Here is a 17,385-nt window from a genome sequence, read left to right as displayed (position 1 = left end):
TAGAATAAACAAAATCCCTCCCCCACCCTCCCGTTGTGAATCGAGATTTTTGTTTCTCGTTAAAGTAAGCCAACCGCCCCGCACCCGAGTGTTCTTTTCACCTTCTAGCTTCTACGTTACTGCTGTCCCGTTAATCTTTGGAAATACCCTTTTCCAGTATGCCGCAAACATACACACACACACAAGCACACATGACAAATGTAGAGTACAAGGGAAGCGGAAAGCGCTAGATGTAGGCCGGAAATTTGGGGGAAATCCTAACATCACCCCCTCGGAGAGGTAGAAGTAGAGGGGAAGCGCCTTTAGGAAGCGGTGGCTAACAAACATTTTCTTTCCTTCAAAGCCCCGAAGACGGCGCTGGAGCGTGCATTTAGGTTGCCTTTTCAAGCTGCCCTCTGCTTTGTGGTCCTCCCCGGGGGAAGGTAGCTGGGCTACGTGAGGGGGGAGAGAGTTTGAGTTGAATCGAGGATAACATATTTTCCACCTTGACACCGGGTACCAGTGAGTTAGGAGGCAACCTCCTCCACTTTCTTTCTCACTCTCTCTCTCCTTTTCCCTCTTTACAGGTCCTGTCAAACACTAAACCCGCATTAGGAGGCACTTTTGCACAAGAGTTTTCGAGTTCGATTGGATTTACATGCTTTCCGATTCGGCTCGCTTTGGGTGAAGCGGAGATCGGTGATGTCGTGTAAGAATGAAGAAATGAAAATATTTTTGTAACAGAATTTTCTAGCGATGAAACGAAGGCACACGGTCAACAGGGAAGTCACACAGGGTTCGGTCCAGGAAGGAAAACGGTTGAGCATATCTCATCGAATGGTTTGTGGCGGTTGCACCACTCTAGACAATGGCACACTTGACCGATAATTTTCCAGCACGTTGAGCAATGCGGGGATGGCGTAGTGAAACGTAGTTTATGGTGCTGCTGCTGCAAGGCAGGCAAAAGGAAAAATGTGGGCGCCTTGGAATGTTTCTTCTCATCGCTCAGAGAACTGGTGTACTACAGCTTGATGTGTGTGTGGGAAGGCACACTTCTTCAGTTACTGCTCTCATAAAGAATCAGGACCAACGACCGCACACCTTCAGTGCAGGACAATAGTGCGGGAGTATGGGAGCGACCACTATGTTTCAATTCAATGCTGCTTCATAAAGATGGCAAAGAAATACTGGAAAAATATGATCAACTTCTTTGTTGACGAGTTTAGCTCCAGAGCAGTTACTTTATAGTGCCACTTTTTGGACATATGTGCGAATATTTTACAAAAATAAAACGATTTGCTATAAGTGCAATTGAAAAATTAAGAAAATACATTATAACTTGACCGTTGTACCCTATCTTGTATCCTGATAATTTTTATCCATACGTTTTGACAAATTACCTAACAATTAATTTTGAAAATGTATTCTTCCAATAAAACTGGTTTGCTAAATAGTAGAGAGTAGAGCATAGAGAAAAGAAGTATTTATTTTTATAAATTAATTTGGAAGATACCTCAAATGTTGTTGAGAACCTTCAGTTGCATGAAATTTAAAAAAAGTTTATTATTCTTCCAATAAACTAAAAACTGGTTTGTTGAGCAGTGGACAGTCCTACAGTTAACATTATAAATAGAAAAAAGAAGCATTTTTTTATAAATTTAGTTTAAAGATGCCTCAAATTTCATTGTTCAGAACCTACAAGTGCTTAAAATTAAAAAAATGCTTTTCTTCCAACTAGCTAAGGCCCGGTAGAACCTACCGGTTGTACGTGAATTTCGTGTAACTTCTAAGAGTATTGTTTTGTGTCATGTTTTCAGACCATACGTGTTAGTGCCAGTGTGGCTTCTTGGCATTATTATAATTGTTTGTTTAATAAGTCAAGTGGTTTGGCAAGGATTTGCTTACTTTGAACAGCCAGGTTACATGGGTTCATGTACATATAGTCAAAAATCTGCTTTACTATTGGCGGATCAGTTTAATAAAGAAAATGGTAGTATAGTAAAAATTTCGTCAACCCTTTCTCGGTAGTTTTGAACCAACCGATCGTTGCTTTGATATGTGCTTGGTTAAACTGTCGACGGTACACAGCTTCTAACGTGAAAATGATCGACATTAACCAAAACTGTATAGAAAATACAGTTGTTCGATAGTCCTAAAATTCTGGACAAATCTTGTAAATCTCATATTTACTTTATTTCATCCTCATCTTTTTTAAGTGCACGGACCACTAAATGGGCTATGTTGTTTTTTATGTGATCGTTCTCGAAGGCGACCTCTCTGACCCTTTGTCCTCATCCCGCATGTGCACCAATAAGGTAGGGCTAGGATGGGAGGGTTTCGGAAGGGCAAAAATCTCCTTTTACGGACGCTGTGGCATGCGACGATCTAAAAGGGGGAAAGCGAATGTCGCGAAGAGGCTTTTAGACAACCTTTGGATCAACAGACCAAAGTTATCCTGCTAACTAAATGAACTATTGTTCAACCGAAGTGATTGTTAAAGGTCCAAGACTTTAGTCATTCGATAGTTGACTTCGAATACTACTGCTCGATTATTTTATTACGAAAAACTGTACTTTAAAAGTTAAAATTTCCTGTTTCAGTCATATGCTTCAATTTTTGTCTTCTATTGCTTTAATTCAATATAGTGTATGACTGATCTTTTACTTTAGTTGACCAATGTATGAACTATGCTTCCGTTAATAGAAATCTACTAATCAACACGCCGTGGAGGATGACCTAAGCATACATTCAAAATATTATTCCGTTGGTTGAGGGTTCGTGCTCAAAATCTGAGCTTCGAACATAGCATTTCGCTTAAATAAACACATTATTTCCTATGTCCTTGATGCTGCCCGAGTGTGTGATTGTGAAGACGAAAATACGTTTAGTTTTGGGGTGTCTAATGTTTGAATATAGTGGTAGGTTGTATTTATCCAATGTTTATATTTGATAATGTTAGCCATAGCCAACCAAATCTTGATGTTTTCAGCATTTTTTTGACCACACACGATCATCTGTTGTTACATTTTTTCCGGCGTCAAAATTATCGGAGTATATGTCGCTTTTAAAAAAATTCTAGAAGTTATTCACGGCAAAAAGAGTTATTTGACCATCGGTGTAACATTACCACATCCAGGATACTCGCGTCTACTGGATTTTCCGCGAGTACATAAGAGCACCAAAACACCAAAGATATGAGCTGTTTCTGGTATTTGATACTATACCATTTCTAAAATATTCTCAACTATTTGGCCAGTTCCAGCGACCTTCCAGCTCAAAGAAATGAACAATTCAGACATTCTAACGTATTTCGTGTCGACTTCTGTTACACCTGGCGTTTCCACAGCACTGTCTATGGCTGTAACCCAGTTTTGTTATATTTTTTTTCATCTTGATCCCCCAAAATAATAAATCATTTCGAAAAGCTAATTTTACTTTGCGAAAGTTATTGGTTATGCGAATATATGCGTGTTGCTCTGATTCGCTGGTTGGTGGTGATCAATGTAAAATGGTTAGTGTTAAGCGCGATTCCGTACAACGGAAGGGTTTTGCATCATTTCCAAGCTTAACTCGTAAGTGCCACTTTTTACATGTCCTTCGTTTTCCATTGAAGATCGACATACTCCTGGTATGTTGCATAGCATTCACAAATACTATTGCACACGCGTAGTGATAGACATTCTGTTCTTGGGGTTTAGCTACATCGTTTAGTTCCGTTTTCTCATAAACTAAAAGCTAGAGAAAGACGTTACTTGAAAGAAGTAGCTTGTCTTGAAGAGATGTTTCGCTTGAAAGACCATTTGTTAAAATCCCAATTCAGGTGTGAGGTTACATGGGTGCATGTGGAGTAGAAAACTGTCTTACTACTGGCGAGGATGCAGAGCTACTCGTGTGAATATGATCGATATCAACCAATACCGTATGAAAAATGCAGTTGGTTGTTTGGGACATAAGGAACAGAAAGAGTTTTTCACTGCATTCAAGGAGAAAAGCACATTATATTCCGTAGCCCTAAAGCTGCGTAAACGATTTTGACATGAAATACGAAAAGACACGTCGAATTGTTTCAAACGTCTTTTCCCTATAAGTTATCGCGCAGTAGACGACAGTACGGGGTTATGTTTTGACCGTTTTGTGTGTCCGAAGTGGTATAGAAACTCGTTCTCTAGTAACTGATCTACAGTACAATGTTAGTTCTTAATCTTCCTTTTGTTTTGTTTGGCATGTGATTTTGTTTAATATGTTTTGTGTTTTCATTTTTTTTTGTTTAGGCTGTTCTGTGGGCTTTCCATCCGAAACCGCTCACGGTAGCTGGCCACACTGGTCCAATTCCGTATCCCGGCTCTACTGGCGGTTTCGTCTACGCCATGCTTCCCCCTCAATTTAGGCTTACCACGCGTCCTCTGTCCTTGGGAACAGCCTAAAAGGACTTTACGGGATGGGTCGTTCGGTGCCATTCGCATGACATGGCCAGCCCACCGGAGCCTGTCGCTAGTGTTGTGCTTAATGAATCTTTCGATGAGATTCATTAATATGAATCTTCTGTAATGAGTGATTCGATTCACGAACCGAATGTTGAACGAAAAAATCTCCACGATTCATGAACCTCTACGATTCACGATTCTCCACGATTCACGATTCTCCACGATTCACGATTCTCCTCGATTCTTCGGCGAGGCGTGGATTATGCGACCAACAAAAAAAAAAAAAAAGGGGGCCCTTTACCCATTTTTGACTGATGACTTTTCCTCATTTGCTGTGTCTTGAGGATCAACTTTAGTGCCCTCTCATTTTCCATCTGCTTGTTTTCACGCTCTGGCAAAGCCGGGTTGCATAAATCTTGGAGATTCGTGAATCGTGAATCTCTAACATGGAGATTCATATTCATTGATTCTTTTCAAAGATTCATGAAGATTCGTGAATCTGAATCTGATTCGCACAACACTACCTGTCGCTCGTCATTATATCCACTCCTCCATTGTCCCTCCTCTCATACGGGGCCAAAAATCCTCCTGAGCATCTTCCTCTCGAACACGGGAACAGAGGGTTTCAGATTTGGACAGAGTCCATGGCTAGTCTCGGAGGCGTGTGTGAGCACTGGTACTATGTATGTCCGGTATAGTCCCAGCTTCGACTGTCTTAACAGGTCTCGTGAGTGGAAGAGTTTTCGCAGACTGTAATATGGCCGCGCGAATTTCATCATCAAGGTTGTTGTCGGTGCTGACCTTTGATCCAAGATAGGTGAACGGGTTTTGGACGACTTAAAAAGTGCGTTCGGACCAGTACGTCACACCCGCTAGGGTTTCGGCGATTGCTGGCAGGCCCGCTGATGGTGCCACCATTATCTTGGTTTTTCCCTCGTTAATCTGCAGTGAGAGGTTATTCGCCGCTTGTTCGATCCTTTGGTATGCTTCAATATTATGCCAGCGCATGTCATGATCTGGATTGACTTATAGAAGATGGCCCCGAAGTTTCCACCTCCGAGTCTCGGATGGCCCTCTCTAACGCTAAGTTGAAGAGTATGCAGGCATGAATGAAGGTAGAATGCATTTAGCTTACCATGAATTTGTGAAGAGCGCCCATCACAGTGTTGTTCAACTCCCAAAATTTTCAAAATTATCGTGAACCTTATTTCATTTTTTGAAACATTATGGTTTTACAAAAAACTTGCTTGATCTCCGGGTGAGCTGGTGTTTCCACCAGCAAGTGTATACATGTAACACCAACTTTACCCGCAAGCGCCATATCTTTTGTTTTTCATTGAAATTGCACAATATACTCGAAACATTCACACATCCCATCACATACAGTTCTGATAACATTCTTTCTCAGCTACATCTTTTCGCTACGGTGTCTCTAAACTAAATCCCATAGAAAGATGTTTTTTGCACCATCCGAGATGCCTTGAAGAGATGTTTCTTTTGTAATGTCGTTTGCAAAAATCGTTCAGAAGGTTAAAAAATAACAAACAATTGATTGAAATTGTATCTCGTAATCTTGAAACTTTTGAACCGATTGACAGATTTTCGCAAACAACATTTCAAATGAAAGGGGACTTCAATACAAACAACTTTGTTGAAGAAACCATCTTTCTATAACTTTTAGTTTATGCGAAACCGCAACGAAAAGTTAGAGCCTTTAGCATTCAGTAGAAAGCAAGGTGCGCCAGTGTGTGTCTGCCGTGCATGCGATAGCGATTGCACCTGCTATCACAGATGCACTATGGGGCAACTGGAAGAAAAACAACCGAAATGACATTAAATGCGTATTTTGCTTGCTGCGAATACAGTTCGTTGATCGTACGTGAAGCAATTATGTGTAACATTTTAGACCGATTTATTTGTTTTGTAGTGCAGTTTAAAACAACATACTTATTTTCAAACGAATACCAAGTTTTAGTTCGGACTTTTATCCTAATACGGTTCCACTGTACCTGAGTGGAGTTTCCAACGTTTCTGTTCGCACGCTCGTTCGGCTCGCGCGGTGTCTCGCTCGCGTACGCCCGTTCAGGCGGCGGAAAAAAACACTGCGAGAGCGGAGACAGTGCTCGTGCACCGTTTTTGCACCATAGCCGCGTTGTTTGCTTGTACCCGATGTGTGATTCTCGGGTTGCGCGCCTCTGAGTTTTTATTCTCTTGTGCACCGTTCGCATGACGCACTCCCCATCTCGGTTGCGCGGGCACGATGCCGTATTTTGTTCTTGCTTTCGCTCGTTGGATAGCCCTGGGCGCGTCACGCGTTACACTCCCCATCCCGGTTGTGCGGGCGGGATGCGCTATCTTGCATCCTACCTGCGATTAACGATTATTTATATTAGATAAACTGAAAACTGGTTTGTTAAATAAAAGACAGTTGAACATACAACTTTATATAAATAGAAAAAAGAAGTACTTTTTCGAAGACGTAACGATAATAAGCTATGTACAGTGCAAGCATAATATTTTCACTACTTTTAAGATTACTTAAAATAATCAAACGCTTTATAAATTGTCATAGCACATTTTGAAATTTTCTAAAAACCTTCAAGAAATATAAAAAACACATAACAATGGTAATAATGTAATGAAAAATGCAAAATTTATGAAAATGAACGTTCTGAAAACCACCAGAGCGTGATGCAATCCCACTTCATTTTCCATACATATTCTTGGAGAACAAGCACAAAAACAAATTCCACGATGCTTAACATACTTCTAAAGTAAACGTTTCATACGAAACTCATGCCGCACAGGACTCGTTTCACTCTCTTCCTTGCCGACGGACGTGGCATCATTTAACGAAGTGTGCCCAGGGAAAACTTAACTTCTTTCAGTTGTGGACGCTTTTCGCTCTCGAGTGCAAACGGGTTCCATTAACTTACTGCTCCACTGGTAACTGCTTCGTTTCGCATTCTCGCTGAAAGCCAGCGGGTTCTAGCGAAAGCACAACCCGGGACCGGGGGCCAGCCTTGAACTTTTCCCACCGTTTTCCCCCTCGGGTTGAAGGGTGAAGAATCGGAGCTCCCCGGTCCTAGGAGGAGGATGCGCTCGGATGGATCTGGCTGCCATTCGAAGTGGAAGTGCTGCGGGAACAACCCCGGTTCGCCTCTAGCAGTCCTGGGCGCTGCACTGGGAAAACAAATGCAGCTGTCCGATTGCAAATGGTAAATCTCACAAACACTCCACGGCAAGGGAGAGTGCACTGGGTGGCGACCACCGATGGTACTGTGCGTTATCGTTGGCGTGGAGCACCAACTTATGGCAACGTCGAGCAAGTACGTTACACATCTTTACTTGCGCAGTCCGGCCGGGTTCTTCAACGGAAAGTCGGTAAATATTTAACAGAGTGTCTCAACCCGATAAGCTAAAGGGTTTGAATGGTGAAAGCGAACTTAAAGCCAACATACGGTTGTGAGTTTCACCTTAGGATCCGTTTACAGCCGCCCTCCCCAGTCATTCACTAACGCTAGAAAAATGCTTTCAACAAGAGCAACAATTAAATCGGGCCCGTAAAACACTCGACACGGTTAACTTTCGGCCGACCGTGAAGCATTTCCATTCAACCAAGAGTTGGTTGCTGGTTGCTTTCCCGCTTTTGAGTGAAATTGTCGCAACATTGTTGCGACAAAAGAATCATCCCTGGTTCCATGGCGATGTGAGCGAGCAGAGGGACGGCGACTCCCAAGGTAGGCTTTTCTTTGCGACAGACGAAACGCTTTCCACACTTCACATTTTAACTTGCCTCGCAATCAACGTCAACCGGTTTCGGCCGTGCGCTGTGATGTGGGCTTTGGAAAATGGTGTCACTTTCCGCGTCGACAGAACCACGCGGCCGGAAAAGGGGGCGCTCGCCAGGGTGTTGTTTTAATTTTCCACGTGCACGAAAGCATTTCCATGTCAAACACGGCCATCCGGCGAATGTGGTGTTAAATTCTCATCTCCGTTTTCGTGCGAGGCTTTTCACTCGTGAATGATGACATGGATCGTGGGGTCTGGGAGGGTAACAAAAAGATAAACAGGAGAGGTGGAGTAACGATGCATATGTTCCGACGAGCGCAACATGATCTGGAATATGACAATTGACGACATTTTCACACCATTTGCTTTGTTGGTTCTCGAATGGGCGGAAATCTGGTCATGGGCCCATGTTCTGCCCTTCCATTCGAGTTTCCCACGTACCGTGCCCTCCACCTTCCATCGAACGATTTGCCCACCGGAAGTGGTCAGCGGACCTGGGTGAGAATTAGAGAATTCACTCGACTGGCCCCGTCCAGCTTTTCCTCCCCGAACGACACCTGGTAGGCTGGTGGGTAAAACTATTCGAAACATTTCCACGGTCGGTACATTCATCACCGGGCTTGGGTGGAGATTCCTGGCACGCTTTGTGGACATTCCACCAGATGAAAGGACGATGGGTCCGAGGTGGTCGATTCATCTGAAATTGGAGCCGTCACGAAGGAACGTCGATGGTTCTCAGCCCCTTCCTCTTCCGGCTAGTGGAATACTGCGGTGAGAGAGAGAGAAAGAGAGCAAGCAAAACCAGGGTGAAAGTCCATCCAGCGGAACCGGAAGCCCGATGGTCAACGTAACGATCGGCGCCCTCTTGGTTGAAATTGTTGGTTGTCGGGGGCTCTCTCTCCATTCTGCGTAAATGACACCGATTATGGAAACCACTTTGGCGGTCGGTGACTGCGGGTGACATTCCCGGGCTGGGCGGTACCGGGCTGGGAAAATTATCGTAATGTAGTTGCCGTTGCTGGCCCGCGATAAGGACCGTTATTACGGTTGCGCTAGGTGCCGGTTTGCGGCGCAAGGGACAATTTATGACGAGCGCACCGAGCGTACACATCGCGCAAGAAAGTCCAACCGGTCCGGCAACCGGACAGCAGCAATTTGTGCTCACTGACTCCGCAAATAAATCACATGCGAACGAACGCACTGCTTGTTCCATCGAGCCGGTGTTTTACCCACGTCGATGTACGCAGCATCCACCGCTTGACCGACAGTTTGCATAATCAAGCTAATGGAGACGCCTGGTGGCGCAGTTCAGCGTTATGATGATCTTTTGATTTATCATACGCTCGGCTTTCCACCCTGGAAAAGGCCACCAGCTGCGATGGTGCCTGCTGTTCTTTCTTTCAACACACGCCGAGCTGTTGGATGGTCACTTAATGATGCTTCGTACGCCGATTCCCCTCGAACTAGGTTTCAAGCGGAAAGATGTACGTCTTTTAACGACAAAACAATGCTACGTTCTTGGGTCATGGATTTGAGGGACCGTAAATAAAAATGCAAAATAATTGCTACCATGTTTGCACGTGAACTTATGCTACTTTTTTGACGATATCTTCAAATACTAATCCTTTGCATTCAAGCAATGCTGCCAAGGTACCCTTGAAGTACGAGGTTCACACAGCAAACACGAACACGAGAGCAAGAGGTTTTTGTTATTTAACTTTGTTCATGGTTTTTGTCAAAGGGGGATATTTGTTATGAAAAGTTTGTTTTGTTGCTTCAGAGGAATCTTTTCAAAATTTATCTGCATCATTATATTTATATTGATGTGTTTAAGACAATTTAGTTAGTTCAAAATGCCATCTGCAAACTAAAGCTTATTAAGTAGTTTGCAATTGTTTTAACATGATATTTTTCGATTATGAAAGTTTATTACTTTATATTTTTCGAATTCAACATTTCCAGAAAACATTTGTATTTTTCATTTTGTCATGAAGATCGGGGCTTTGTAGAAAAACAGAAAGCACTCAGACAACTTTGTTTCTAAAATGAAGAGGAAAAAAATGGTAAAACAGTTGTTTTAGAAAATGTTGCATTTAAAATAAAATTGTATGTACTAAAGAGCGCAAACAAAAATTATATTAATTGGACAGGCAGCAAATTGATTACAGAAAATATGATGTACGACTCTGGATTGTCTTGACCTTAAGCCCCAGTTTGTTAATGTTTTATTTCTTCTGTCAAAATAGTTCATTTGGCTTAGCTAGCAATTCATTTCACTTAGTTTCTAATTCCTTTTTCGATAATCCTTTTTCTAGGCTATTGATAATTGCTAGAATGTAGGCAAACAAACCTTTAATTTCCAACATATGATTTTATTAAACAAATTGTTCATTTCCTTTTTAAAGGTATTAAAACAAACTATTGAACACAGTAAAACCAATGCACATCAGTTGCCTAAAACTATAAAAGAAAGATAAGGCAGACAATCATTTTATTCGAAATATCTTCCACTTGATTCAGATTTTGCCAGCATAAAATACCAACTTAACTCTTCCGCAACAACAGTCCCAACACGAAACGTGTTGTTCAACACGGCAAAATACGGGTTTTCTCACAGGCAACAGCCATTTTTTCCTTACCCTCGCACAAGGTAAACAAAGTCTCCGGCTATGTTAGAACGGCAGACATGCTGTAGAAAATATTCCGCCTTAATGCTCGGAATTAAAATAAGTCCCATCGGAGCGGCATGTTGGATTATGAGATCGGAAGGGGGAAATTCTGCTTTCGAATACACGAATAGCAGCGTGTCGTTTGACGAATGCGGCCACAGGAATGTCGCTGTTGGGGGGAGGAAAAAAGAAACTATGCAGATAGTATTATGCCTTGATGATGAAAAGGAATCCGACGGCTGCGGACTAGAGCGAGCGATAGTGATTGATGAAGTTGTTTCTGTTTGCGTCCGTTGGAGCTAATCTACTTTGCAAGTCAAGTCGTGCGATTGTGAAGAAGATAGACGAATGGGATATTTGCTTTTAAAAATCAATGAACCCCGAGTATGGGCAGTCAACAGTGTGACGATGCTGCCACTCGCAAGACATGGAGGGGCGCTTTCTATGCAAAATGTCTTCGCCGTCGATTGCTGTGAAAAAGATCTGCAATCTTCGAGCTCTCTCCGATTGCCAGATGACGGCGATGAGCTTCGTAGCAACAGTTTCCACTGCCGATTGGCAACTCAATCACCATCCAACTACATTGAGATAATCATTACCATGGCCATCGTCATCATCGTCATCGCATCGCTACTACTTCTACCAACACCAGTGCCGTTTCTCCGCTCCTTCTCGACGGTTGCGTTTTCCGAGACCGTTGCGCTCCGAGAGACAGGCCCGTCCATCCATCTGTCCACCAGATCATGCAGGCGAGCACGCTACTCGCTACTTGGAGGGACGGGGGGAGGAGGGTAGCGATTAATGTACAAGAATCCCGGATTTTTCATTTCTCATCTCACGCACACCAGCGAGCGAACGTACGCAGCGAGCGCACGAGATTCCTAGGGCACCCGGACCGGGTGCCGCACGCTTCCCTCGCTGAAGGAAAAATCCACACAGCACAGCGGGTACGCTGCGATAAGGCGAGCGGGTGTCGGGGCACCATCTCGAGAGAAGATGCAAGCCACGCTACCGACGGGGCAAAGCTGACACACACAGTCTGCCAGCTCAGCCGGTGAGAGATGAGAAAACGTGTGAGAAAAAATTAAATACTAGAAAAAAGGAAAACATCGTAGAGCGAAATGAAAATTCATCTCATTGCTCAAAGCAGCCAACAACAAAATCATCAACGTCCGAACCGCTCAACATTCCCGGCGTCCTCCTTCTGGCCACCTCCGATATTGACTGTCGCGTGCGAGAGCAAATGAAAGCAAACGGCGAGTAAATACTAGCAAAGTAACACAAACACAACCGAACGAGCGAGTAAATCACACCAACAACCGAACGACCGATGTGTGGAGATTTTCCGCCGAGGCCGAGGAAAAGTCGGAGCCATTATGTTTCTGCTCGGGCTTAGCGGACTTGCTCTCGTTTCCATTCTTGGAACCATCGCACTCATTTCACTCATTCTCTTTTTATGCTCGTGGAAAACCGTTTTTATGCACGTCACAACATACAGCATCATGTTGCAAGCGCATTCCGATGGATAGAAGAGTTCCCAGTGAGTAACCAGCGTCGAAGAACGATATTCTACTGAATGGACATAATTTGCCAACCACTTGCCCATAGTGCACTTGGTTCGGGTTCTCCCGAATTTAGTTTTCCTCAGCCATTCGAGATGCGAGAGATATACGTTGGTTGGTAAATATGTATGCTTTATTTAAATTGAAAACTGTTTAGAAAATTTAACACGATGCAAGTCATCATTTATGTTTCTTAAAATATTTATTATAAACCAAGCAAAATTATGTTTCATGTTTCATTTTTATTGATCGTCCTAATTCAAGATATGCTTTTTTTTGTTTCTACGAACTTAATGTTTTTAAAGTTTGAGCTGATTACAAACAAAGACTTTTTTAACTACATCTTTCCACATGTTAATCAAACAAAAATACAGTAAAACTAAGAATGTGAAATACAATTTTACTTGTTAGTCACAGTAAGTATGTTAATTACTATAACAAGAGAAAAAATATTCAGTTTTTTCTAAGAACACTTTGAATATCTGTTTGAACACTTTCAAAAAAATTAAACCACTTATTATCAAATTAAAGCTGAATAGGTTTCCTACATTCTGACGGTTATAATTGAAACAGGAAAGTTCTAGGATAAACGTTACGTTAGAAACTAAGTTAAATGGTCAATTTTTAAACTCAAAATAACTAGTAGACCTACAAAGATTCCTTATTCAAGTTACTTTTCACGCCATCGCCACTGCTCCCGACAAGTAAAAATGGCTCAGGCAGCCCAAGTGGGAACGCATGGTGTTTCACGCTGGTGCGACCTGTTGGTGCAACAGTATGAGTGTTTCGTCGAGCAGAACATGACGAGAGAGTGTTGAAACAGTGGCTAACACGAGAGAGCGCGTCGAGCTGGGTATCCCGTGAGTTTTCCTGCTCGGAAAAGCGAGCTCGTGTTCGTGTGCCCCTTTCCTGGTGTGTAGGCGAGCTGGCTCGAGGTATGGAGACAAAATGGTTCCTCGCGAGAGCAATAAAGTGAGACGGCGGCGAATGCTTTCCAATTCGCAGGCGAGCAAGACGGCACGACGTTAAAATATGCTCTCAGCGTTTGCGCTCCCCGGAAAGTCCGTCGTGGTGACGGGATGGGGGACGGGAAGGGAGGGGTGAAATTTCCTCCGCCGCCTTGGCGAGCGAAACTCTGCTCCGTTCGCGTCAGTTGGATCAAATTTATGCACCCGTTCGGTATCATCCCGTAAGAGCGCGCCCGTTCGCTCGAGCGCCGTTCCGTTCCGCCTTCACAATAGGGGGAGGTGGGCCGAGGAAAAGCAGCAGCCAAAGGGTCAGCGAAGAGTAAAGAAAAAAAAGAAAAGAAAAATCAGTGCAAACGATACCACCGTGATACTGGACCACCGTGAGTTTGAACCATCGTGTGCCAATGTGATCGTTGTGGTTCCAACGCGCTGTCGTGCAGTTCGCCTTCGTAACAAGTGGAAAAGCGCAGCTTCGCTTTGAAGATTCTTCACATCCTTAAACCGAGCAGAAGTGATTCCATCCCAAGGTTTCTGTACCGGGACACGGTGTTGCGCCCACTTGCTGCGCTTTCCAGCTAGTGTGCGTGCGCGCGCGTGTGTGTGTGTGTATGTGTGAATGATTTGAATCGAAGAAAGTTGGTACGATAGAGGAAAATACAACTCAACCTCGACCAAAAACCACTTGTGCGTTGTGGCGAACATTCACAGGTGCCCTTTGGCTGACCTAACCGGAAGGAAATAGGAGAGAAAGAAAGAGGGAACACCGAAAAGACAGAGAGGGAGACAGAGGGAAAGAGAGAACCAGAGAGAGGGAGAGAGTAAGAGAAAGCGCACCCGGAATGGGGTGCTTCCGGTCCCGGGGAAAAGGCAGGGCGGTTGGGGAATCAGCGCTTTCCTTCGCATCGGTCGGTGAGCAGGATGCTTGGGCAGAGGGAAAAATGGCCAGCATTTTCCAGGAAAACGGTGGGAAAAAAACCCGATCCCAACCAAACGTGGGTGACACTCCGGTGAAGATTGGAAGCCAATCTTGGAGTTCGGAGTTCGAAACGCACACGTGCACACGTTGTACCGTTTCCATTTTGGGTCCCGGAGGATGGAAAGCCGAGTCGCACGGGAAAACGGCGTGAGAGCCGACTCGTACAAGTTGCGATCGCCGCCAGCTTCCGGGTGAAGGCCTGCGAGCGCACCTGTTTCCATTGCATCGCCGACAGCTGTGGTGAAGTGTGCAGCCAGTGGGAAAGTGTCGTCGGGCGGGCGGAAAAGCTTGTCACATTTTCCTCGCTTCCATGTGTGCGTGTGTGTGTGTTGGTTTTTTTTGCTTTACTTCGATTTGATAAATTCAACTTTTGCTTTTGCCTACGACTTTTCCACTCTCCGCTCGGGAAGCCGTGTGGGCTAGGTTAGTGTGTGCGTCCGCTCGAGCTGCGTGTGGCTGTGCGAAGGGATTTTGTTTTATTTTGGCTGGCGGTTTTTTTGCGCTAGACAATCGTTTTCGGCCAACCGTTTTTTTTTTGTTTTCGTTCGGTACGATTGCGGTGGGACCGCGAGTACCAAAAATACGCCCGGAATGTGAAAAATTCAACGGTCTGAGGGAAAACCGTAGCCCGACGCCGGACCTTCTGCTGCTACATAAATTATCTCGTGCCGTCTCCCGGACGGCGCTCGATTTGGGGTTTTTCTTTACCACCCCGGACCCTCCCCTTACCCATTGCAACGTGCGTAGTACTACCAGAGTGACTTAACATTCGGTTCCCAACATTGTGTCGATTGTGTGGGCATTGTGTGGAGAGTGTGTGTAAAGGCGATGACGAGGGAGAGTTGCAGGCGGAACTGAGAGAGTCGGAGGGAACGAGCGAGAAAATCGCATATGGGCAGCAGCCTCCTCGATGGTCTGAAGAAAATCGAACGAAACAAACAAAAAAAAAACCGGGGAATCTGCTATCGGAAGCGAAAAATCATATTCAGGCTCTCCAACCTCTTTTCGAGAAACGTCCTTCGGGTGAGGTTGTAAGAGTTTTTTCTTGCTTTTTTTTATTTGATTGCAAACCGCGCACGTCCAAATCGTTCGATGGTATCAGTCTGTCGCCAGATGTGACGGGTTTGGCCAGCACTCCTTTCGATTCGTTTGCAGTCTGTCAAAACAGCCACCTTGTATGGCTCTGAAGACGTTACTGAGAAAACGGTTTTATTATGTTGTTCAAACAAGCAACCATAAACCATGTAGGGCACTAGTTCAACTTGGAAAAGAGTCATAAGGCAAGGAAAAATGCAATTAATGCAAACAAAATATTCCATTCTCTCTATTCTAACTAAACTATTAGAAAACTAAACAAGTTGACCATAAAAAATCCCTAAGCCTTAGTGTAACTTGCAGAATTGATTAGAAAATATCGTTAAATGGTACCTGGAAAGTAAAATTGTGGTGCTATCGAATTTTATTAGGCACTTTATCGAACGGTGTCCACCAATCGTCACACGCTTATGCAAACGGCGGCTTCCTTCAACACGTTAATCAAGGGAAAATCATCCACTAGCAGGATTTCTTCCGAGACGAGCATGTCTCGCAAAGATACGCCATTGAATACATTAGAGTGTGCTCGCTTGCATGTGTGTGCTGTGCCGTGTTATGTGTGCGTTCGAGATGGCAAGCCGTACACCGACGCCAAAGGACGAACGTTGATCGAAAGCCTGTAATGTGGAAGTGAGTTTCTTCTGAGACGGTTCCGCATGCGAAAGTTCATGAAAACAGGTTAAAGCTATCAAGCAGATGGAAACCCTTTCTACCTCCGGCAGCTGGAAAATGTCGATCGGCACCGAGGGTTAACTGGGCAGAGAATTGAATGAACACGAATGGCAAAACACTTGTAGAAGAAAACATACACCCAAAGAAACAGTCTCGCAACACGACAAGAAACAGGCGGCTTGCAGCGACCGTACGCAACCGAAACGATCGAAAGAAATTGTAATTGCCATTGATCCACAAGTGGAGCAGGCTTTTAGCTCCCCGAAAAAACCCGAAGCCAAGTTAGGAAAAAGCCAATTGGGAAAAGGAAAAGAAAAAACACGGGTAAGGGAAGAAATGAGAAACCAACCCAGCAAGCGGTGGAGGCAAATCCGATCGAAGAAAATATCTAGCAGTTGGGCAGAAAGTTCGTCCTACAATCAGCACGAAGAGAAGAGGAGGGGGGAAAGTAAGGAAAAGGCGACCGAAGGCCTAGAATGAAATACAAATTACAGCACAGTGCCAGCGGCCAGCGAAAGGGAAACCCCAAGAGTTTCCACGGGGTGGCCAAAGTACGCAGAAACACAGTGTAATCCTTTCCCTCGCCTGGTGGTGCCGTCGGCAAAGGGTTTCTTTTGCTTAGGTTCGGTTGTTTGTTTGTTTGTGTGTGTGTGTCTTCCAGAGCGCTGGAGTTTTCCGACGAGAAGGCAAAAAAAAAACGTGGTGCTTGGAAAAGTGGTCCACCGAAGATATCGCCAGCGAAGAGTGTGCTAGTGCAATTTGGCTCATTTGTCTGGATTGGTTGTTTTTTTTCCCCCCACTCTCTTTTTCCGGCAGCCAGTTTTCCAATCGATTGACGTGCGAGCCTCGTTGGCGCGGTTGGCTCAATTCAAAAGTGTGTAACGCATCGTGACGCAGAATTCGAGCGTGTCGGTGAGGTGAAGGAAAGTGTGCGTGTGTATTTGCATATCGATTCGTGCGCATTTAATGCACTTTGGTACTGGGAAGGAAAAGTGCGGGAAGATAGAAAAAAAAGAAAAGCAAAAACAAGTGGAACTGGTGAACCAAAGTTTGCTGACGGGGTTTTCCAGTGGTGACAACAAAAAAAAAAGAGGGGAGTAAAGAAAAACCCCAGCTGAACGTCAAACCGAATGCGGGTTGATTTTTTTCCGTCGTCGCGAAAGGTAAGTCATGGTCTGGCAATTACTTAGGAAATTAATCGTGCTTCAGTGGAGCTCTGCGTAATTATACTGCATGAACCGAGCGGCT

At 44.3% G+C, this 17,385-nt stretch overlaps 1 protein-coding gene across 6 annotated transcripts in view; it reads left to right on the top strand.

Annotated features, from left to right (window-relative positions):
* Positions 1 to 13,586: 13,586 nt before the first annotated feature.
* The window catches only part of LOC131266314 (potassium voltage-gated channel protein Shal), a 95,519-nt gene continuing 91,720 nt past the window's right edge, over positions 13,587 to 17,385 (top strand). For 3 of the 6 annotated variants that reach the window (XM_058268777.1, XM_058268775.1, XM_058268772.1), the window contains exons 1-2: positions 13,592 to 13,774; positions 16,954 to 17,300. The gene's annotated coding sequence lies outside the window, so the exon portion shown is untranslated. Of the gene's footprint in view, positions 14,616 to 16,953; positions 17,301 to 17,385 lie in introns of all 6 variants that reach the window. The other 3 variants (XM_058268776.1, XM_058268774.1, XM_058268773.1) reach the window with 3 other exon arrangements.

This window comes from Anopheles coustani, chromosome 2 (assembly GCF_943734705.1).
Source record: "Anopheles coustani chromosome 2, idAnoCousDA_361_x.2, whole genome shotgun sequence".
NCBI lineage: Eukaryota > Metazoa > Arthropoda > Insecta > Diptera > Culicidae > Anopheles > Anopheles coustani.
Note: the sequence above shows the minus strand (reverse complement) of the source record. Positions and strands in the feature narration are given on the sequence as shown.